General features: G+C 39.6%; 2 non-coding genes across 2 annotated transcripts; both read left to right on the top strand.

Moving 5' to 3' along the window:
* Positions 1–235: 235 nt before the first annotated feature.
* On the top strand, positions 236–309 carry trnai-aau (transfer RNA isoleucine (anticodon AAU)). The gene has a single exon. It is a non-coding gene; the product is annotated as a tRNA-Ile (tRNA).
* Positions 310–1,761: 1,452 nt separating this feature from the next.
* On the top strand, positions 1,762–1,843 carry trnal-uaa (transfer RNA leucine (anticodon UAA)). The gene has a single exon. It is a non-coding gene; the product is annotated as a tRNA-Leu (tRNA).
* Positions 1,844–23,518: the final 21,675 nt, after the last annotated feature.

Raw genomic sequence — 23,518 nt, 5'->3', positions numbered from 1 at the left:
TCTTGGTAATTGATGGTCTTCAATAATGCTTCTCCTTTAGGTACATTTGAAATCAGCTGAAAAATGCTATGAAATGGGGGGGCACTTCAGGCCAGTGTAGGATTTGGGTTACAAGAACCATTAAACAGCACGAGAAAGCCCGTACACTGAATCGCAGGGCTTTCTATTCAAAGAAGGACAAAAGAAACTTCCCTGAATTCCATTTTTTGCAGCACAGAGAGGACAGCAGGCACAAGGCCTGTTAGCTCAGTTGGTTAGAGCGTGGTGCTAATAACGCCAAGGTCGCGGGTTCGATCCCCGTTCGGGCCAGGCAGTCTCCTCCTCTCTTGCCAAAACCCGTTGCTTTCTTGCTGTGGTGAGATTGGTGGTAATGCAAAGACGCCACATACTGCCGACAGACGAGAGTGTTGCGGGAGAAGAGAGAAGTGATGGAAGATTGAAGAGTGTCCTAGGTGGAGCCAAGATGAAGTGTCACAATTGCCTAGGGGAGGATTTCAAATGTTTAAGATGGTAAAAATAACCGGAAATGATCCCCCAGTCCGGCGCAGTCTGACGTACTTCTGTCATATAAAGTGAAACTAGATGTCGAACTGGAGCCTCACCATTTGCATAAGTGAGGCTCCAGTTATACATCTAGTTTCACTTTAAATGACAAAACTGAAGAGACTTAAAAGAGCTGGAGAGGATTTCTTACAACTTTTGAGCCGGCACAGTTTTCGAAATCGTTTTCTTCACGCTGCACTATACAACACAGACAGCCAAGAGTCTCCAAAACAAAACGAATTGACAGATAGGAGAAAAGTCCCACTCGTCCTTAAGTTCCCAAAATCCAGCACTGAGCGTAAACAAAGTGTTCAAGTAGCGTGGGAATGCAACCCCTAATCCTAGCTGGAGTTTGAGCGTCTGGTTCAGAGTTTGCTCAAGAGTTTACCTTTCACAGATGCGCAAAGATGAATGTTGAGGGTGCACGCTTCAAGGCGCCTTACAGTGCAGGGAGTGATTAGAGACGATTCGTGACGTGTGCTCGTTCCCATATACCGTACGCCCCGGGTTGCAGTGCTAGGATGACGTCCAATACCGCTTCGGCACGTAACGGCATTATATTCAAGTGCAGGACGTGAGGGTTTTATTTTGTTCGTTTTGTTCTGCTCTGCTTTGCTTTGTTTTGCTTTCCATGGCGTTCGTAAGAGCGTCAATAAAAAGGCGATTCCAGCGTCTAACACGAATATAAGAGCTATTTCAAGTGCGGCTTCTAAAATGCTTGTAGACATTTGTCTGTTGTTGATTGTTTTTTTGTGTCTAACAAAGTGCCATTTTCCTGTCCGGACGGGGAGACTTTATCATTCCCACATGAAGCAACCCTTAAGTCCTCTGAGGCGTGTCTGTCTGCAAGGTTTGTATTTTGGAAAGGTTTTTTTTTTTTAACGGAGAACGACTTTGAAAAAGATTTCCGCCGGCGTCTCGCGATCCGTGTGAGATTGTAGCAAGAACATGGTGCGGCTTCTTAAATGCTTGTGGACATTTGTCTGTTGTTGATTGTTTCTTTGTGTCTAACAAAGTGCCATTTTCCTGTCCGGACAGGGAGACTTTATCATTCCCACATGAAGCCACCCTTAAGTCCTCTGAGGCGTGTCTGTCTGCAAGTCTTGTATTTTGGAAAGGTTTTTTTTTTAATGGAGAACGACTTTGAAAAAGGTTTCCGCCGGCGCCTCGCGATCCATGTGAGATTGTAGCAAGAACGCAGCAACCACAGCGCTTGCTGTAGTCGTGGCCGAGTGGTTAAGGCGATGGACTTAAAATCCATTGGGGTCTCCCTGCGCAGGTTTGAATCCTGCCGACTACGGTGTTCTCCTCACGTCGTCGTGTGTCGGCGCAAGCAAGTGCCTTTCTGCTTTTCCTGGTGGTTTTAAAACGCGAGATCGCTTGTACCCGCTGCCTTGGAAAGAAATGTCTACATGTTTACTTGCACATTGTCTATTGTTTGTTTGTATATTGTGTTGATGCACTGTTTGCACTTTGTCTTGTTTTTGTCTTGTTTTTTACACTTGTTTTACAATCGAGAGACCTTCTGTAAGTAAGAATTCCATTGTACCAGTACCGGTTACATATGGCAATAAAGTTCAAGTTCAAATGCTTCAGCGTCCGCAAACGGCATTTTGCAGCTGGAAGCAGATGGCGACGCTTTTTGCGGTCGCGTGTCTTGTGCCCCATTTCCGGCCTTTAACATCGAATCAATAAAGCTGTTCGAACCGACACCATAGGTGCTTTTCTTACAACTTTTGATCTGACTCAGTTTCGGAATGCAATTCCTGAACACTGCGAGAGACAACCTACAGATGCAGCCATTCAAAATGAGCGGTAAAAACCCGTGGTACAGTAACCAACCCGCAGGGCACCGTAGGGCACCGCGGTAAGTGATTGGCTGGCCAAAATGACCGACAGGGGCACTCGTGGTGCATTGGTTGGTAGTGAAAAGATTTAATCATCTAATGTCTTTACTGTGCACATTTCAATCTGCTTAGTTTTGAATATTTATATGGAATTTTACCACTAAAGGGAAATTTTAGTAGCTGAGCATAAAAAGAAGAGGAGCATAACGCATCTGAAGGTCATAAACGATATTAATTTAGGAACATAAACATTACTGTATGTACATTAACTGTACTGTGTATGGCTGGTCTTGATAGTTTAAAGAAAAAATACACACCAGTCTTCCATTTCTCCCTAAACATTTTAAGCATGAAAGTTGTATGAAACGGTACCCAAATATGTGATTGCTGTATAGAATGAATTTTAATTTTTAAAAATTATTTAACACGAAAATTAAGCTGTTTACATCTTCCGCCTGAGAACAGTCACCCGTTGCTACCCAACGCAGAAACACAGCCACTAACTAGCAAAGAGAGGATATTAGCTAGCTAATATGATAAAGAAATAAATGATTATTTTGTTTATTTCTTTTGCACATTTATTTGAACATTTCCATCGATTGTACAAGCACTTGGAAACTGTCCAATCCCTAGTTCATCAAGCATTTACCGGTCTGGTGCCGGTCTGTGTCTTCTAGGATATAATGCCAGCGAACTCTTGTTTTTATGTCCACTATAACTACGCTGGGCAAATGTTCCGAGGTCAAATTCTTCCAGCACGGGGGTACCTTTAAAGCGGAGACGACGGCACCGAAATTTTTTGGCGCGCCTTCTCTTTAAAGCCCTGGCCAAATATGAAGACAGTACGTACAGTTATAATTCAAACGGAATTAAAAACTACACATCCCAGTTACCATGGTGGTGCTTGTGATCATTGCGTTTAACCAACGAAACAGGGCGAAAAATCAGTCACATGACTTTGGGGCAGAGTTTCGAAAGCTTAACCTATCAGCAACAAAGCGAAATTTACACGATAGGCTACCTCAAACTGTCAGTTACACGACTGTGTATGTCGCTTAAGCCACTCCTATTTGGCATTTTAGTTATGGAGGCGAGAAGACGCCCCCTCTCTGGGTGTCTGATTTGCCGCCATCTTTAACTTTTCGGTGTCCGAATCGGAGTAGCTACGCGTACGAAATAAAGTTAATCCCAGCTACAAAACATATATTTTTGTGGTAAGAGGGCGCAAAACATCAGTATTTACTGCTATTAATTACTGTACGATTTATAGTTGAAATCTGAGCCTAGATATAAAGTTAGATATAAAGTTAAAATCTCGACAAAGCAATGTAGGAAATACAGAGAAAATAAATCCTTTCTGACATCTAAAATCAGTTTCGATCAAGGTCTCTAAAACGAACAAGAAAAAGAGGATTTTCGGAGGGCAATTACGCTGTGTTTATATAGAATAACTGATTTATGAGCAATCTAATTTCTTGTTCGTTTAAAACAGTGAAATGTCAGCTGCAAAAGATCGCACCAGAAACAGCACTCTCTCTGCCTGTCATAGACGTTCAGGAAAGGCTGAATGAAGTCATGTCAAGTACAATAATTCGGTGATCAATAATAACAGTTGTAGGACAGTATACAGATGCAGCCATTCAAAATGAGTGAGGTATTTCGCGGCATACCCCGGTGGGCGTGTCGCAGTATCACGCAGTATGACGCAGTTAACGTGGTGTCACGTGGTTAACTATCCGGCGTCGCCTTGTAAAACTGCCAGGGGGAGCTTAACCTCTCATGTACAGCATTTGAGCCTTTAATTTTGAACTGTGTATTACAGCATGTTAATCATCAGTCATTAAAATGTTGGTATATTTTATGAAAGCAAGATTGCTCAGTTGGACAAAAGTACACAACCTACCTTTATCAGAAATATTTATGCATCAAAGCCTTTACTGAAGATATTACTAATAGTATTAATAATGGATGACTTTGGACAAGCTGTATACTCAAAGTATAATTTCTTTAGCACATTTGTACAAGCACTTGGAATCTGTCCAAGCCATACTTTGTCAGGCATTTTGTTTTACTTCAACGGGCATAAAAACTTCCTTGCTTTTAACAGGGCGTTTCATAATTTCTAACTACGAAAATGATTTAAAATGCGACACCTATCATTCAACTAGAGCTTAAAATATCACAAGGATCCTCAAGAGCACAGCAAAGAGTGTATTAAAAGACACTTGTATTTATCAACGATTTCTTTTCCGTATACCAGATTTTATGGAACCACTTCAGAGGGGTGTCAGCCAGTCAGATTCCAGGAATCGGCACTTTAAAGGAAAAATACACACCAGTATTCCATTTCTCCCTAACGATTTTAAGCATCGAAGTATTTAACTAGCATGTGAAATAGCGTGTGAAAAAGTGGTAGTTTTAAGCTTTTCTGCTAATATAATATGGAATCGCGTATCTAAAGAATTTAATAACGGTATTCGTGTGCTGCGACAGGGCTGTGTAGGGCTGTTTCGCCTACCTGTTCATGCGTGCTATCTTGTAGCCGACTGGTCTAGGTGCGTGACTACCAGCTGGCAGGTTGTGTGTTCGAATCCAGCTGGTGCTAGACTCTTCTTTTAACAAACATTTCTTCGAAAAAATAGAATAGCGATATTATGGACAATCAATTGACTTTTATATTTCAAAATATCGCAACATGATCGATATTTGCGATATTTTGAACATATCTTCCCTTCTGACAGTGGTTCCTGCTTCTATTGTGTGTGTGTGTGCAACAGAGTAAATTTTTATAGAGAAATGGAGGCTGGACAGTATGCGTTACAATATAAACATTTATATTGATTTAAATCGTGTTCTGATTTAAATCGCAAACGCGTGTTTAATTATATGTGTTTTTTAATCATAATCAGGCAAATGCAACATAAATTGATACAGTATCTTTGTCTTCTAAGTATCTTAATAAACTTTCAGCATAGCTTTCTACCCATCAAGATTTATATTTCTTGGGATTTTGGGATCAAATGTGGAAGGATTAGATTATAATCGTTTTTATTTGTCAAATACGTGATTGTATTTCTGAATGTTATGTGACACCTACAGTAGTTCACTGCTTTAAATACATCGAATTAAGAAAGTTATGTGTAGCACTTTAGAACTTTTTTCTGAACCAGGGAAAATCTGATCATGTTTCTCTATAACAATAATAAAAAACTTTATTTTACATATCGCCTTTAAAAGTGGCATCTCAAAGCAATACAGTAGATCGAAAAACAGTTAAAAGGGACCAAATTAAATACCAGACAATCGCAAACGCGTTTTCAATAAAATTATTTTATTCATTCAGCAGTTTGTGAGAGGGACATCCAGCAGGGAGAGACACACACACCGGTTTTCATTGACAAAATTGTTTTTTTTCAATTCCTCTTGTCTAACAGGAATGTTTTGTTTGTGGACAGACTGTTAGACAAGAGGAAAAGACCGCCTCCTCCTACGAAGCATTAATCGCGTATCTAAGGAAAATTGCAGTATACCTTTGTTCATGCACATCATTATACAGTACAGTATCTCAATTTGTATTTCGATTAAAAAAAATCGTTTGCCCAGCCACTACTGTTGTTATTGTTTTTATCCTGTAAAGCGTTTCCTTTTTCTGCGTTTTCCATTTCCTTTTTCTGATCACTCGCTTTCTGGATACACATCTCACCTGTCCTGTTCTTTGTTTTCCTGGTTTGCTGATTATGCCTGCTGCGGTCCACTCCTACCCTCACACCTAAAGAATACTATTTTAAATTTCTTGGCGCAGTTCATTAACCCTTGTATGTGCTGTCCGCACCGAAAATGCAATTAAAAAAAAGTCAAAAAACGCGCTCAAAATACAATTTATAGCTTAATAAGATACACTCCACAGGCAAAATTAAAGACAAAATTAAAGACGATTAAAATCTGTAATCTTTCCACTTGTACTGTGAGTCATCGGACAGTTTCTGCTTTGTGTAAGGATGGTGAGAAAGCTGTGCTCAATGTATTTAAGGGACTTAAAAGTTAAAGGAGATGCTTCATATTGCTTGACTAATTTTAAAAACCAAGTTATAAATGCAGACGCTCCCTCGGTGCCGCGCCGGGTGTAAATATCAAAGTATACATTCCCAACAAGAATTGTACCCATCTGTCATGCAAATAAAACACCTTGAATTGAATTGAATTGAGGGAGAGAGGGGGGTAGTGGGACAGAGATACTGTAGACAGACTCAAGGCAAATAAAATACTTATGGGTACGCAGGCATTCACGACAGCAACATACGAAACGTTTGCACGTACTGTATAGTTAAGTTATTACTTGGTTTTCAAAATGCAACGAAATACAATATTGTTGTTGCTGCTGTTCTGGTTGTTTTTATCCCGTAAAGCGTTTTGAGAAGCCACCTTTAAAGGCGATATATACTGTAAAACCGCTGATTCTTATGGAATGTGTTCCGCAGGAGATTCAAATTTTTATTTATTTATTTTTTAATCACGTATCTTAGGAAATCTCAGTATAACTTTGTTCATGAACAGTGGCATGTTACATTATCATTCGTTTTTTAACAAGGCTCGCCAGCTAATGTGAATCGAAACCTGTCTTGCTAGCTTTTAAAGTCGTGCATGTGTAAACTGTACTAGAGGGCATGCAAGTTACTCTGCCCCTTTCAGCTGCAGGGAGTCCCTCTGCTGCAACACACAGCAGACAGAACGGGAGACTATTGCCTTTCATATCTGACTCCAGTGAAGTAAAAGGGGTGTCTAAAGGGGTGATTTCAGACCACATTCTAGTTACTTTATTTTGTTTACTTTTAACATTTTTGTAATTTACAGTAGATGTCACAATAGAAGCCCGAAGCCTATTATACTCAGTCTAGCCTTGGATCCTCTGAGTCCCATGACTCAGTCTTGTCTGCTTTCCTAGAATAAAACCAGTTAAGTCTTGTGTACTATGCAATTTATATTTTCCGATTCCATGCATTCCCTTAATGTTTAGAGTTTACTATATTCTCCAGACTCAAACACATAAGTACTAATAGCTCTGTCCCTTTAGGAGACTCTTTGCAGTACTGTGTCCCACTACCCCCATGAATTCTTTAGGTTGGGTCTAATATTTTCCAGTAATATACTGAATGGGATACAAAATGCTGTCAGGCAGGTAACAGAAAAGAGAAAAATATAAATATTTCCATTTTACAGACGTTCACACATTTATAACATTTTGGCTCAATAAAAAGCTAACCCAATAATTAAATGTGATAAAGTATAGTTTGGATGTTTATACATTCATGTTAATCGTATTCTTGATTTATTTCATGTTTCATTTGCTAACTTAGAGCATATTGTGCAATGAAGAATAAAATAGCTGCATGACAAGTGACTTCCTTCTCTCAGTGGAAATTAAAAGATAGCCTGATAAATTATAATAAGACAGTAAGAAAGGTTCCAATCAGGAGGAGACAATTCTTTCCATTTTTTTGTTTGATTGCTGGTAGCAAACTGATCTGAGGATCTACTCCAGCTCTTTCTCTTTTTATCATACAGTAAATCTTATTTTCTTGCTTTCTGAAACACAATATAACAAAAAATAACCTCACAAAATCAAAGAAAAAATCCTTGCTCCCCCCCCTTCCCTTGGCAGTACTTCCTCCCATGCTTTTAACTAAGGGCATCTAAAATACTGTCAAACAGCTATCTCTGTACAAGGCTTTGACTGTGTCAATCACAGCACCTACCATTCCCTTACCAGCAACAACATGGATTCTAACACTCAGACATTAAAAAAAGTCAGGCCAAGAGAGAAAATACCGAGCTTTACAACATGCGGTACCAGTAACATTTTACCCACAGTAGACTCACCAACCAGATGTGTTTCAGTTTCTGTGATAAGCCTAGATTAATCATATCCTCTCCTCTAGTAGGAGCACCAAGTGTAAACATGTAACGCCCCTATTAAAAATAATGGCAAAACAGAAGTTCACTCTTTCTAGAACATACCTTCCTATGGACACTCCTAAAATGTATAAAATAGTGTCCACAGCATCTCATAATAGAGGCAAATGGGGAACTTCAAACTCATTTCATACAATGCCATCCATGAGGGGTTAAATACACCCTGAGAGAAATTAATTTCTGGATAATTCAACGGCTGTGATTTCTGGAATATGTATTATCCCAAATATTTTCAAAAGAAATTGAATCATTTCAATGAATCTGTGCCATTCAAGTACCTGCTCCAGACAGTAACCACTGCTAAGGGTTTATATGAAGCTTGCATTAAAAGACTTTAAAAAAAATGTCATGTTCCCATAAAAAAGTCATGCCTTGGAGTATAGACCCCCAAAGGAATGCCATAGACTCAAACTGCAAAATAAACACATACGGAAAGAAAGTATTTGTATTGTGATTGCAAATCCTGGTATGAGTGATTGGTATGACTTTCCTCATTACAAATCTCTTATTAGAATTTAAATTTCTCTGTAACTCCAGGTCAGAACAGAGAAAATGTAACTGCCTTAAGGAGTTTACAATTATGAAAAATAGAAGGATAAGCATGATACGTATGTCTTCTGTCATTTTCTAAGTCATGTTACTGAGCACCAAATCTTATTGAGAATATGAATCCATTTAAGGTTTATACCATTAAAGTAAAGGTTTATTCCATGCTGAAAATGTTTGTACCAGACTTTTTTGAGCCCTGTTTAATTGTGTCTGAAGTCTGATGTTGTAAATTTTATTGTTAAAAAGATCCATGAAAATGTCACTACTAAAGTTAGCTGGTACTGTTGGTATTGTAAGTGGCAAGTAGAGCTCATATTTTAGATTTTGTGTAGTTGCTAGCTTTGAACTGTGTGTTGGATGCACATGAATTGAAGGAATGGGCAAACATAGCTGATGCGGATCCACAGAGCCAGCATATTAAGATGTTTATAATTAGAGGCAATTTGTTTAAATAACTAGGTATGGATACTGATGTGCAAGAGAGGTGGAAAGGCTGTTTCCTTAAGCCAGCCCTATAAAATGTTTTATTCTCAGTGAGATGCTGCCATTTCATAGTGGGTTTCTAACACTGTGTATAGTTCCATCCACACAGTGCCTTTACTTCCATCCATTTCTAATCTCTTTATCCAGTACAGAGGATTTGGAGCCTATCCCAGTAAGCGACGGACACAAGGCAGAATACACCCTGGACATAGCGCCAGTCCATCACAGGACAGACAGACACAAACACACACACACCAGGGCCAGTTTAAATCTAACCTCAGAACCTTTCTTTTCAGAAGACTTAGTGTCTGTATCTGCTTCATTTTCTAATTTTGGTAGCACCTCTAACTGCTTGTCTTTCTTATATGCATTTACTTTGTAATCTGTGGTCCTTTTATCTGTTTTTACATCTACTGTATTGCTTTGAGATGCCACCTTTAATGGTGATATATCAAATAAAGTTTTTTATTATTGTTATAGGGAAACATGATCAGATTTAAAAAGATCTAAAGTATACTAGTTTGTCACTCTTCTCATTCCCTTTGCTAAATGACTTTTCATACTAGTCTGATCAATCTAACTGCCAGTTTTCTGTGCTTTCTCTATCCTGCTAGATTTGCAATTATTCTGAAAATTTTCATCTTGAAATAACTCATTTCTAAATACCTTTTTCACTGTTAACATCTTGCAGCAACTCTGCGACAAAATATACACTCTGACAGTTCATCCTGCTACCAACATTAAATAAAACAAATCTTAAGATTTCTAGATTTATGTCTTTATTTAGTGGTTTCATTAGTGACAAAGGCTAAACTTTCTTGGAAAAATGTCTTTTATGTGTTGCGGAAAAAACTGACTCGCTTTAACAAAATATGTTTACAAATCCTTTCACCTGGCATTTTCGTAGTTAGAAATTATGGAACGCTCTGTTAAAGGCAAGGGAGTTTTTATGTCCGTTGCAGTTCTTTTGCAACATGAACATAATTATATCGTTATTAATTTCTTGAGATATGCGATTCCATATTATATTCCCTTTTAATCAAATTCTAAAAGTATGCTTGTTGACTCCGGTATCGCGTTAGTTAAAGACTTCGATGCTTAAAATGTTTAGGGAGAAATGGAATACTGGTGTGTATGTTTTCTTTAAAGTACCGAGACCAGCCATATACTGTATGTTTAAGTTCCAAAATTAATATCGTTTATGGACTTCACACGCGTTGCAGTATGCTCCTATTCTTTTTATGCTTAGGCACTAAGATCTCCCTTCTGCTTTGTGTAAGGATGGTATCAAAAGCAATCTTAAGTGATGACAAACCACTACAATAACAACAGTAGTGGCTGGCTCAATGTATTTAAGGGACTTAAACGTAAAAGGAGATGCTTCATATTGCTTGACTAATTTTAAAAACTAAGTTATAAATGCAGACGCTCCCTCAGTGCGCTCCTCTGGTGCGCCGGCTCTTACACAGTGCCTGTCTGCCGAAAGCATTACAATATACATACCCAACACTGCTTGTACCCATCTGTCATGCAAATATAACACCTTGAATTGAATTGAATTGAGGGGAGAGGGGGGGAATACTAAAGACAATACTGGCTCAATACCAATACGGGCTTTGACGTGCTAATGCGTTGGTTTAACAGTCCGGGTGTGGCAGGCTTCCAATGTCAACTCGACTCGATTGGAAGACAATGAACGTATTTTAGCCCTAAATGAATTAATAGCAAACATGGTTTACATAAAATACATTTTTCCAAGAAAGTTTATAATAATACGATCTATAGTTGAAATCTGAGCCTACTTTAAAAATAAAGGAAAAGCATTTTCAGAGAGCAATCACGCTGTGTTTATGTAGAAAAAGCGATTAGGTTTATGAGCAATCTAATTACCTATTCGCATAAAACGCTATATAAAATAAAGTTTATTTAGAGATGAATGATCAGTGTCGCAGTTTAAATAATGGGAGTCAGGAAACTAACACACAATTAAATTTGCCTGTGGAGTGTATCTTATTAAGCTATAAATTGTATTTTGAGCGCGTTTTTTGACTTTTTTTTAATTGCATTTTCGGCGCGGACAGCACATACAAGGGTTAATGAACTGCGCCAAGAAATTTAAAATAGTATTTTAAATTAGGGTAGGAGTGAGGGTAGGAGTGGACCGCAGCAGGCATAATCAGCAAAACCAGGAAAACAAAGAACAGGACAGGTGAGATGTGTATCCAGAAAGCGAGTGATAAGAAAAAGGAAATGGAAAACGCAGAAAAAGGAAACGCTTTACAGGATAAAAACAATAACAACAGTAGTGGCTGGGCAAACGATTTTTTTTAATCGAAATACAAATTGAGATACTGTACTGTATAATGATGTGCATGAACAAAGGTATACTGCAATTTTCCTTAGATACGCGATTAATGCTTCGTAGGAGGAGGCGGTCTTTTCCTCTTGTCTAACAGTCTGTCCACAAACAAAACATTCCTGTTAGACAAGAGGAATTGAAAAAAAACAATTTTGTCAATGAAAACCGGTGTGTGTGTCTCTCCCTGCTGGATGTCCCTCTCACAAACTGCTGAATGAATAAAATAATTTTATTGAAAACGCGTTTGCGATTGTCTGGTATTTAATTTGGTCCCTTTTAACTGTTTTTCGATCTACTGTATTGCTTTGAGATGCCACTTTTAAAGGCGATATGTAAAATAAAGTTTTTTATTATTGTTATAGAGAAACATGATCAGATTTTCCCTGGTTCAGAAAAAAGTTCTAAAGTGCTACACATAACTTTCTTAATTCGATGTATTTAAAGCAGTGAACTGCTGTAGGTGTCACATAACATTCAGAAATACAATCACGTATTTGACAAATAAAAACGATTATAATCTAATCCTTCCACATTTGATCCCAAAATCCCAAGAAATATAAATCTTGACGGGTAGAAAGCTATGCTGAAAGTTTATTAAGATACTTAGAAGACAAAGATACTGTATCAATTTATGTTGCATTAGCCTGATTATGATTAAAAAACACATATAATTAAACACGCGTTTGCGATTTAAATCAGAACACGATTTAAATCAATATAAATGTTTATATTGTAACGCATACTGTCCAGCCTCCATTTCTCTATAAAAATTTACTCTGTTGCACACACACACACAATAGAAGCAGGAGCCACTGTCAGAAGGGAAGATATGTTCAAAATATCGCAAATATCGATCATGTTGCGATATTTTGAAATATAAAAGTCAATTGATTGTCCATAATATCGCTATTCTATTTTTTCGAAGAAATGTTTGTTAAAAGAAGAGTCTAGCACCAGCTGGATTCGAACACACAACCTGCCAGCTGGTAGTCACGCACCTAGACCAGTCGGCTACAAGACAGCACGCATGAACAGGCAGGCGAAACAGCCCTACACAGCCCTGTCGCAGCATACGAATACCGTTATTAAATTCTTTAGATACGCGATTCCATATTATATTAGCAGAAAAGCTTAAAACTACCACTTTTTCACACGCTATTTCACATGCTAGTTAAATACTTCGATGCTTAAAATCGTTAGGGAGAAATGGAATACTGGTGTGTATTTTTTTCTTTAAAGTACCAAGACCAGCTATATACTGTATGTTTATGTTCCAAAATTAATATCATTTATGGCCTTCACACGCGTTACAGTATGCTCCTATTCTTTTTATGCTCAGCTACTAAGATTTCCCTTCAGTGGTAAAATTCAATATCTACAACGGGCACAGCAAAGACGTTTACTGTACTGTAAGTCTTTCTACGACAGACCAACGGACCACGAGTGCCCCTGTTGGTCAACCAATCACGTACTGCGGTGCCACGCGTCATCTTGCGTCACACTGAGCGACGCCACCTGCGGTACGTGTCTGTAACGCGCACTTTGAATGGCTGCATCTGTATAAGGAGGATAAGGATTTTGAAGTTGACTCGAAATCTGATAGGTAACCAGTGCAAGGACTTGAAAACAGGTGTAATGCATCCCTGATAGGATTCTTGCCGTCATATTCTGAACATATTGAAGATTGCTCGGTGTGGACTTAATTTCCCCAGTGAACAGGATGTGCATTTATTAATTCTAGAAAAAAGCCTTTCTTGATTTCTCTAGTTCCCTTTAAAATAAACTATTATTCCACAATGCAGAGTATTACATGGCCAGTATTTACACATGATATTTGTGATTTAAAGAAATTAACACAAGCAGCTTTTGGAGATTTAAGTGTTGGCTGAGTTATTGCAGGATAAAAGACTAGAGATGTTGGCAAGAAGAAGATAATTTGGGGAAAGCTGAGGAATACACTTATAACAAGAACACTTCCTAATGGGGTTAGGCATACTTTTGATGAAGATGATGAAGTTAACAGACTATATGTTTACATAGATACTGAAATAAGGATTGTATTTTAGATTATGTGTAGGTGCTGGCATTGAACTGTGTGTTGGATGCACATGAATTGAAGGAATGGGCAAACATAGCTGATGCGGATCCACAGAGCCAGCATATTAAGATGTTTATAATTAGAGGCAATTTGTTTAAATAACTAGGTATGGATACTGATGTGCAAGAGAGGTGGAAAGGTGGAAAGGTTTCCTTAAGCCAGCACTATAAAATATTTTATTCTCAGTGAGATGCTGCCATTTCATCGTGGGTTTCTAACACTGTGTATAGTTCCATCCACACAGTGCATTTACTTCCATCCATTTCTAATCTCTTTATCCAGTACAGAGGATTTGGAGCCTATCCCAGTAAGCAAAGGACACAAGGCAGAATACACCCTGGACATAGCGCCAGTCCATCACAGGACAGACAGACACAAACACACACACGCCAGGGCCAGTTTTCCCATAAACCAATTAACTTACCAGTATGTTTTGGAGTGCGAGAGGGAGTCATATCACACATATGGAGAAAAACCATCTAACCCAGAGAGAACATGTAAACCCCTCACACACAGGATGGCAGGAATTGAACCTAGGACCCCAGTGCTGTGTTGTAACAGAAGAAATAAGGTTCTTGATCCTGAGATGAAGTAAAACAGATGAGTTTATTGCATGCAAGGAACAATAAAGCCGAAGTCTTGTTTCCCGCAAGAAACAACAAAACCGAAGTATTGTTCAACGTACTGTTACAAACTTTTGGGTTATATAGTGTTTTCTTCTCCGTTTCTGACGTCACTCGGTCTGATGGTAAAGAGGGGGGTTCATGGTATTTGGCCAGTTTACGATGTTCTGGGCAAATGGTCAGTTTAACATTACACCCAGGGGGGTTCCTAGCTTGCATCTGCAATCCTTATCAGTTAACCCCCTTTCCTGCCATAAACCCCAGCTTGTGACTTAGAAGTCTAAACCCCCTACAGAAAGGATTAAATTCAAACCCCCGTCTTCACATCTTTCTTCATTCCCCCCTTATAAAATATGGCATACGTCAGTGTAGCCTATTTTTATACATACAATGTCAGGGCAGATCTTTCCTTTCTTGGCGAACAGGTATGTATTGCCATGTCATTGTACGTTCCACGGTTATAGCAAGATGTGATACATGTTTTTGTGAATGTGATGATTACAATTATACATATAAACAATACTACTCCTACAGATACACACTATAAAAAGGTTCCACCCCAGGCCCCAAACACAGACTTTACCCAAGACCCAATTCCCCAATTTTCAGTATAATAGTCCTGATATTTCTGTCCCTCATTGTAAATGTGTTGGGCCAGATCTGAGACGTGCTCAGAATTATCAGGAATATATGTGCAGCATTCAGTGTCAATTACTGCACAAGTTCCTCCTTGGGCCGCCAGTACATAATCTAAAGCTAGTCGGTTCTGCATGGCCACTGTTCTGAGGGCTACCATCTCATCATTAACAGCCTTCAGACTAGATGAGGTAGAATTTGCTAATTCTTCTAAAGTCGAGGCCATTTGAATTAACTCTCGACTCAGAAAGTTCATGCCGGCTTGTGGAAATATTATACCTAAATAATATTCCCAATCAGCCAATTTTCTTTGTGGTCTGTGGTTAGGTCCGAAGGGGCTGTGGATTTGAACACGGATATGAGGAACCACATATCCTAAATAACATGAGCCAGACCACTGGGCTGGCAACCATGGGTAGGCTCGTTTTCCACAAATGAAAGATGTTCCGTTTGGCGCTCCCCATGCCTCTGAAAACAAGAAGCTTATACTGAATTGTGGGGTGTGCCGATCCCATCCTGGAATTTGGAAGGTAGAGGTGGATATATTTGCAGCGATGGTAAGGTTGCAACGACTCCATCCAACCAAGTGCAGACCAATTAGTGTGCTGAAAACATATGTTTCCCTCACGTTCCTTATTGAGAGTCAGGTATGGTGGTGTATGGCTTCTGTTATATTTAGGAGCGTAAGAGCCTGTGAAACTCGTGGGCTCTAAGCCTCGCTCCTGTAGATATTGTAATGTTGTGCAGGTTAAAGTCGTGTTATGGCAACCCCCCATAGTTTGTCATATTAAAATCTCCTAAATTATCCCTCCAAATGATCATGCCTATGACTTCCTCGAGACGCCAAGGAATGGCTCCCATAGGAAGTCCTCCCTGTACATATTTGGGTAATGTGGCACACACCCAGCAGGCACTTTGGTTGGTTTTCTTAGCTGTCAGATAGGAGAGGCCTAAAAAGGAATTAATTCCATGTTCTCCTTTGTGGGAGAGATGATCATTAATTCCTGCGGAACATAGTCCTACAGCAACAATTATTCTTATAAACAGAAATGATTTCTTTCTGAGTCTGTAAATGGGGATGAGGCTCGTCGGCAGTGTGGCGCGTGGATCCAGCGATCTTTTCCTTCCACTCGAACCGCAGACTCGGTTGTCAACAGGATCTGGTAGGGTCCGTCCCACCTGGGCTGGAGAACCTGTGAAGGAAATTTCCTGATCCACACCCACTCTCCTGGGATGAGGTTGTGCCCTCCTTCAGGTGGTGGTCCCCACGCCTCCAGGACCTGCTCGCGGGCTCCTTGGGTGGCCTCTGTCAGCAACTTGCAATAATACAAAGGAATGGTTGATCCATCTGAGGAAACCCCAGTCTCAGCACCTGTAAGAGAACTTGTTTCAAATTATTAAAGGCGGCTTTTGCTGCGGGAACCAAGGCAATCTTGTCCTTGTACTGCACTCCCCCCTTAAGCAGATCTGTTAAGAGTTGTGCTCACCCTGTAAAAAACATTGCACCCAGGCCCTGTTACAATTTCACAATGCTAGACACAAAAGGGCCTTATCATAACTGCTTCTATTAGACACTCTAAAGCTGAAGCAACTCAGACTTGTGGGTTTCCTCATCAGGGGAAGCACTCAGAATACCATCAACATACTGAGTGATCACAGCCAGTTGAAGCTACGTGATACCCTGTTCTGCATAGTCATTCTTTGTAATGCATAATATTCCAACCCAATAGATCTGGAATAAAACCACCCATTAAAATCTGGTACTCGGCAAGTAAAACTTGCTGTTCCAATACTCCTGTGGCCTCCTGCCATCTTCCCCTATACATTGCTCTATAGTACACTGTTGAACAGAGGAGTGAAACAAGCAGGACAGTAGTGCTCCAGTATCCCCTAACAGAGAAACCAACACTCCATTAACAGTACATTTTTATCCACTGGACTGGGACAGACTTAGGGAGGCTACAAGGGATTTACAGGATCTAATCGTTAGGTAAACAGATTTTCTCACAAGACGTTATTCTCCCCAGTCTCGATTCTAAACCTACAGCGTTTCAGCATGTCTGGTTTCGAGACATTCGAATAAAACCAAATTGTTTCCACTATTGCAACTAATTGTATAAATTACAATTTATAATAATTTATAATAATACAAAAACTGTTTAACTACTTTTACGTCCACCTGTACTGTACTTATACGTTTCAGACGCTCTTATATTTTCCAATCTCCTTAAGTTGATTTTCGTCAAGTCTCTTTAGTTACGTCTCTAGCCAGTCCCGCTGGCTAAACACACTCACACCGTCATTTAGTATACCAAAACTCACAGTTACACACATACATGCCGGCACACAAATTCATAAAACACACATACACATCGAGAATATATTTTTCTCTTCGTAATACAATGTGCTGTATTCTTGTTTTACTTCTACATGAATCCTTTTAATTCCTGAAGCGCACTCCAGGTTCGCTGCATTTCTAATTTCGGGTGCGGTACTTTAGCCCACCGGTCAATATCTTACGGTTTTGGATTTGATCGTATGGGGGAAATCAGGGAAGGTAGGTGCGATTGCAGACCCCCTCGACGGGGTGCGAGACAGTGTTAGAGTGGCGCTGTCATCAACGGCGCCAGCCCCTGCTACATCAAGTCCTTTCCCACTTCGAGTGAGAGTACAGATCTGCGGGCGCCCTCCCTCTAACAGGGGAGACCCTGATCCGTCTTTATCACACTCATACCAAGTGTTATCCCAATCAGACCCCCCTTCTCCATATGGCCACTGAGGGAATTGATCCCAATTATTTTCGTTTCCTGCCTGTTTGTTCCCCTGTGGGAGAGCAGGATATAACTTAGTCGCTGGCTGCAGCACATTAACCAGTGCAGCGTGACCAGAAGTTAATTCCTTCTTTAGTTTCTCATTCTCCTGTACTGCCTCTTTTAGCTTTTATTTTCTATACTCTTTCGTAGCGAGTAAAGTATATTTTCTTCCGGGTTTTTATTTTCCCCGTAAACACACTTTTAAGTCACATCCCAATTTCTTTCTTTTTCGTCATGTATCTGCCACTACTGGTGCCGGCCGTGCACCAGGGTGGGAGCTACATGCTTGTGCTTTTGCCAATCAATACTCATATGCTTTCTTTACAGGCGTCTTCGCCCCAAATTCCCTCTGACAAACATAGCTTTTTCCATATTTTTCTCCTTCTTTTCCGTCAACTTACACTTTTCCGATATTTAAACGGACCCTTCCACCACTTTCTCAAACCATCAGTTAGCGCACATGTTCGGTCTCTTTAAGATTTACTTTTGTCGTGTGTGAGGTAACAGCTCATTCAGTAGGGGGATGCTTTCACTTGAAAAACCTGTGCATTCCTGCACTCATTCAGCCAAGGGCGTCTGTTACCTCCGGATCTAAATACCTCTCAGAGACTTTAGAGAGGATTTACACCGCACTGTTCACAGGTAAGAAACGAGACCTCGAAAACCCCCTTTCTTGATCAGTAATTCACCATCCCCAGAACGCCAGCATCGCTGCTTTTGCCCCGGGGTGGACTTACGCACTGAGCTCAATCAGGGCGATTCTCGGGTCTCAACGTCCTTTAAATCCTGCTACTTAATGCTTTGCTCTTTTATTATGAGGTGTGTTTATGTTAGTGTCGTGCGTGTGTATATGTATTTCACAAACAAGGAAAACACCAAAAACATACATGCATATATCTCTTCTACTCCTGTTTCCTTTAAAACAAAAAAACCCACGCCAGAAACCACGCCACTCCAATCTGTGCACGATCAAGGCGTAGCTAATCTCAGGACCCCGGGCGTAATTAAAGCCCACACCAATCCTGGATTATACGTGCATTTAATGCACCACTCAGCTCCAGAACCCCGGGCGCAATTAAGGCCCACACCGATCCCGAGCCTCAGAACTCCGGGTGCAATTAAGACCCAAACCAGTTCTGACCTTCAGAACTCCGGGTGCAATTAAGACCCACACCAGTCCTGAACTTCACGGTAAGGGTCCAAAACCCGTTCAAAACTCCACGCGCAATTAAGGCATACACCAGCTTCGAACGCCTGTACACAATACCGCGGAACCCCTGCCAGACCAAATTCTGGGCTTACAGCAACCAACCCATTACATACACCGGTGCCTTCCCCGGGCCAGAGGAATTCAGAAACTCACGTTTACTCCGTCATCTCGGGCGATTCTCGCAGGGAGCAGAGATTTCCCAATCGGTCAGAGAGAGTCGGGACTTTTAAATAAAAGAGGAGTCCTTACCTCTTAGTTATGTGCGCGCTGACCGTCTCTCCTGCCGATGGGAAGTTCTGCGCCTTCTGGAGCATCCGCCGACTACGCCAAATTTGTTGTAACAGAAGAAATAAGGTTCTTGATCCTGAGATGAAGTAAAACAGATGAGTTTATTGCATGCAAGGAACAATAAAGCCGAAGTCTTGTTTCCCGCAAGAAACAACAAAACCGAAGCATTGTTCAACGTACTGTTACAAACTTTTGGGTTATATAGTGTTTTCTTCTCCGTTTCTGACGTCACTCGGTCTGATGGTAAAGAGGGGGGTTCATGGTATTTGGCCAGTTTACGATGTTCTGGGCAAATGGTCAGTTTAACCTTACACCCAGGGGGGTTCCTAGCTTGCATCTGCAATCCTTATCAGTTAACCCCCTTTCCTGGCATAAACCCCAGCTTGTGACTTAGAAGTCTAAACCCCCTACAGAAAGGATTAAATTCAAACCCCCGTCTTCACATCTTTCTTCAGCTGCAAGATAGCAATGCTAACCACTTCGCCACCATTATAAATGGATGGATATTGAAGTGGAAATCTAATAAGTAAATTGATTCTTAAAAATGTAGAGAGCTTTGAAAAAAATATATTGGTGCTTTTAGATAATATATTTCAAGGATGTAACTGCTGTGCTACAGTGCGTGCAGAATTTTAGAAAACAGTTCGTCAACAAAGTACACTGTTTAGGTTAGTTTAGAAGACAATGTACCAAAACAATATATGCTGTCTGGGTCATTAGAATTAGCTGAAAGTAACCGATAAGCGTTGAATAACAAATCTAGTTTTTCTTCTCTCGCTCTATGATGTAATCTGTTTTCTCTTAGAGAAAGGGGAAGTTTTAGAAGGGACCAAGTGCTGAACTTTTTTACAGCGCAACGTCTTATAAAAACCCTGTACTGCTTGTAACAAATTGAGTCTCTGGTTGCACTTTGCGAAGTGGCAGCAGGGCTCCCAATATTGCAATATTGAAATAAAGACCTTACTCAGGTGAGAACTCTCTTTTGTGGCTTCCTTGATAGTTATATTTCCATGACAATATCTTAGTTATCTTTCTAGTTCACAGGTTTGCATGCATGATTTAATTTTGAAAGCCACTGAGACATCAGGTACTACTGTTGTATTTATGAAAAAGAAACAAAACAAAAAACATACTAACAACTGTGCCATCCTACTCCTTAGTTAATACATTTTATTATTCATAAACAGTTAACATTGTTAGCAAAATATTTTGAATTATATTTAACCCTATTTTTTCTTTAGTTTTGTATTTAACTTATTATATGATAGTCAGACTTAATGTATATTTGAACAATGAAAATATATTTTTACAAGATGCGGGGGAAAGTGCAACATCTTATTACAGTGCTAAATTTAATATTATTGATTGCTAATAGTTTATGCTAACACCTAACTTTCTTAATTAGATGTATTTAAAACAGTGAACTAAGTGTAACATACTATTCAGAAATACAATCGAAAATAGTTTTGTGGTGTTTGTATGGATGAAACGTTTCTAAAATGTATAACATAACAAAATTAAAGACGATTAAAATCTGTAATCTTTCCACTTGTAATGTCATTAGACAGAACAACACGTTTCTGGTTTGTTTTAATTAGTATTAGTTAGTAGTTAGTAGTTTTAATTTAATTAGTATTGCAATTCGCACTGATTCCCTTGCGAAGATATGGACTTAAGAATATTCGTGCCTGGTCAAAAAATGGCATTAAGCACTTAAAATTAATATGGTTAATAATAGTAAACTGTAACATGCTGTAACAAGATCGGTTAAACTGCGAAGAAAATGCTTTCAGAGAAAATGTTTCAGGTGTGAAGAACATAGATCTCCAATGCAATTTCAACCAAACCTGTTCCCACACACCCTGCCCCCACTACCATTAGAATATACACAAAGCACTGAAATCTTTCGAGCTAATGATCAGGTGACCCGAGAGAGAGCGAGAGAAACACCAAGGGGTGCGGAACCAGGGAACTATTTACATGGAAAACGGGCGATCTCCCCAGACTGTCGCCCGTTTCACTGTTACCTGGATACCTCTTTATTTAGAACTCACTAACACTGATTTTTAGTTTAGAAGGATTCAAGTAGGGTTTTAGATGAAAGGCAGCGACCTTAATCAAGCCCAAATCATAATTGAACCCATTCAGAGCCTACATTACATTTTAGCGTTTCATTCTGAGCAGAAGACCCTCACACCTGAAGAAGGCTTGCGTTTTCTCTCTTCTCTTTTAAGCATGTGTACAATGTGTAATACAATTACAATGTGTAATTACAATGCGAATCGTATGAGGGTGGGGGGGAGGTGTCTTTCGCTGGAAATCTCGCCTGCTTCTACTTTACGAGCACAACCCCCTCTCTGCCGGAGTGCTGGCTGTGACGAATTAAACCGGTTTCACAGGTTTCAATCACAGACCATGTGACATGGGAGTCAGGAAACTAACACACAGCGCCACCGGATTTGATAACACTATAAAAACGCTATAAAATAATGTGACTAGGCACAGAACAAGTTTACAGCACAGTACAATAATAAATGCTGACCATGACTTTAGAAGCATAAATTGCCTTACACTCAATTTAAACACAAGCTGTCTTTAGCCCTCTAAGCTGGTTCATACAGAAATGTAGAGATCCAGGCTCAGAACACACAGCTTCATTAGCGAATACATATGCAGGACAACTAGAGAAGACGTTTTGCAGAGGATGGATTTTTAGAAACATCCCATCAGTGACATCACTGAAGTCAACTCCTAGGTACTGTAACTGTCGTGTGGATAGTTTCACAAGAATCAGACAAAGGTTTAAGCATCGCTTGTTCTAGATAAAACTGCAAAAAAAACAACAACAACCCATAATGTACTTCTTTGCGGCTCTGTTTGCCCAAATCATATATTCACAACGTGAAATCTAGAAAATAATATTACGTAACCAAAATCCGCAATATGGAAACAGAACCTGTGTAATTGTTGATAGATGATGTACTCGTAACATTTTTTCAAGACGAACTACAACATTTAAAAAATGACTTGTATGTACTTGATATCTCTAATCAATCCACGGGTCCCAGCACAAAACGAAACTAAAACGCATACCGTTTCGCGCTTCTTATTAGTTGCTCAAAAGTAATTTGACCATATGAAATGCATAATATAAACCTAGAAACATATACGTGAGCAGTACTTAAGCACTGTAGTATCGGTGTTAAGACATACCTCTCAAATACTGTAAATCAAGTTAAAAATATCTCAAGACCGATTCTGGTCATAATGAAACCATGTTTCGTGTATGTTTTCTTTAAAGTACCGAGACCAGCCATATACTCTATGTTTATGTTCCAAAATTAATATCGTTTATGGCCTTCACACGCGTTGCAGTATGCTCCTATTCTTTTTATGCTCAGCTACTAAGATTTCCCTTCAGTGGTAAAATCAGATATGAATATTCAATACTTAAACGGGCACAGTTAAGACATTAAATATACATATACATACTGTATACAGTACAGTTTTCATACGGTAATATGTTTATGTTCCTAAATCAATCTCTTTTATGAGCATGTGAAAGGCATGGTGAATCGATTCTCAAAAATTACTGTACTTTGCATGATTGGAAACAAATGCGTGATTGCAAAATGCTGTGGTGTTACTTTTACAAAGACGGTCAATGAAAAAAAGAATGTTGACCAGGGCAATACTTTGAGTTTACACTTACAGCTTGTCCAAGGTCATTCATTATTAATACTATTAGTAATATCTTCGTTAAAGACTTTGATGGCCACAGCTCAAACATGAGAGGTTGAGCTTTATTAGCTCCACCTTGCGGAAATTCCGGATACTATTATTTTGCTTGTCGTATTATAGGAGAATTTACGGTAACTCGCGGAATTTACCGGTAGCTTGCGGTAGACTGCGTACAGCGTACCGCAAAATAATGCGGTATCGCCCGCGCATTTTGAATGGCTGCATCTGTAGGCTGCCAAAAGTCTCCGAAACCAAATTTTGATAGCAGAAAATTCTCACTCGTCCAGAAGTTCCCTTGGGACCCAACATCCAGCACAGAGTGGTAAAAAAGCGTCTTTTTTGTAGACCCTTGCAGTGT

The sequence above is a fragment of the Atractosteus spatula genome, unplaced genomic scaffold (genome assembly GCF_055471065.1).
Source record: "Atractosteus spatula isolate fAtrSpa1 unplaced genomic scaffold, fAtrSpa1.hap1 Scaffold_4, whole genome shotgun sequence".
Lineage (NCBI taxonomy): Eukaryota > Metazoa > Chordata > Actinopteri > Semionotiformes > Lepisosteidae > Atractosteus > Atractosteus spatula.
Note: the sequence above shows the minus strand (reverse complement) of the source record. Positions and strands in the feature narration are given on the sequence as shown.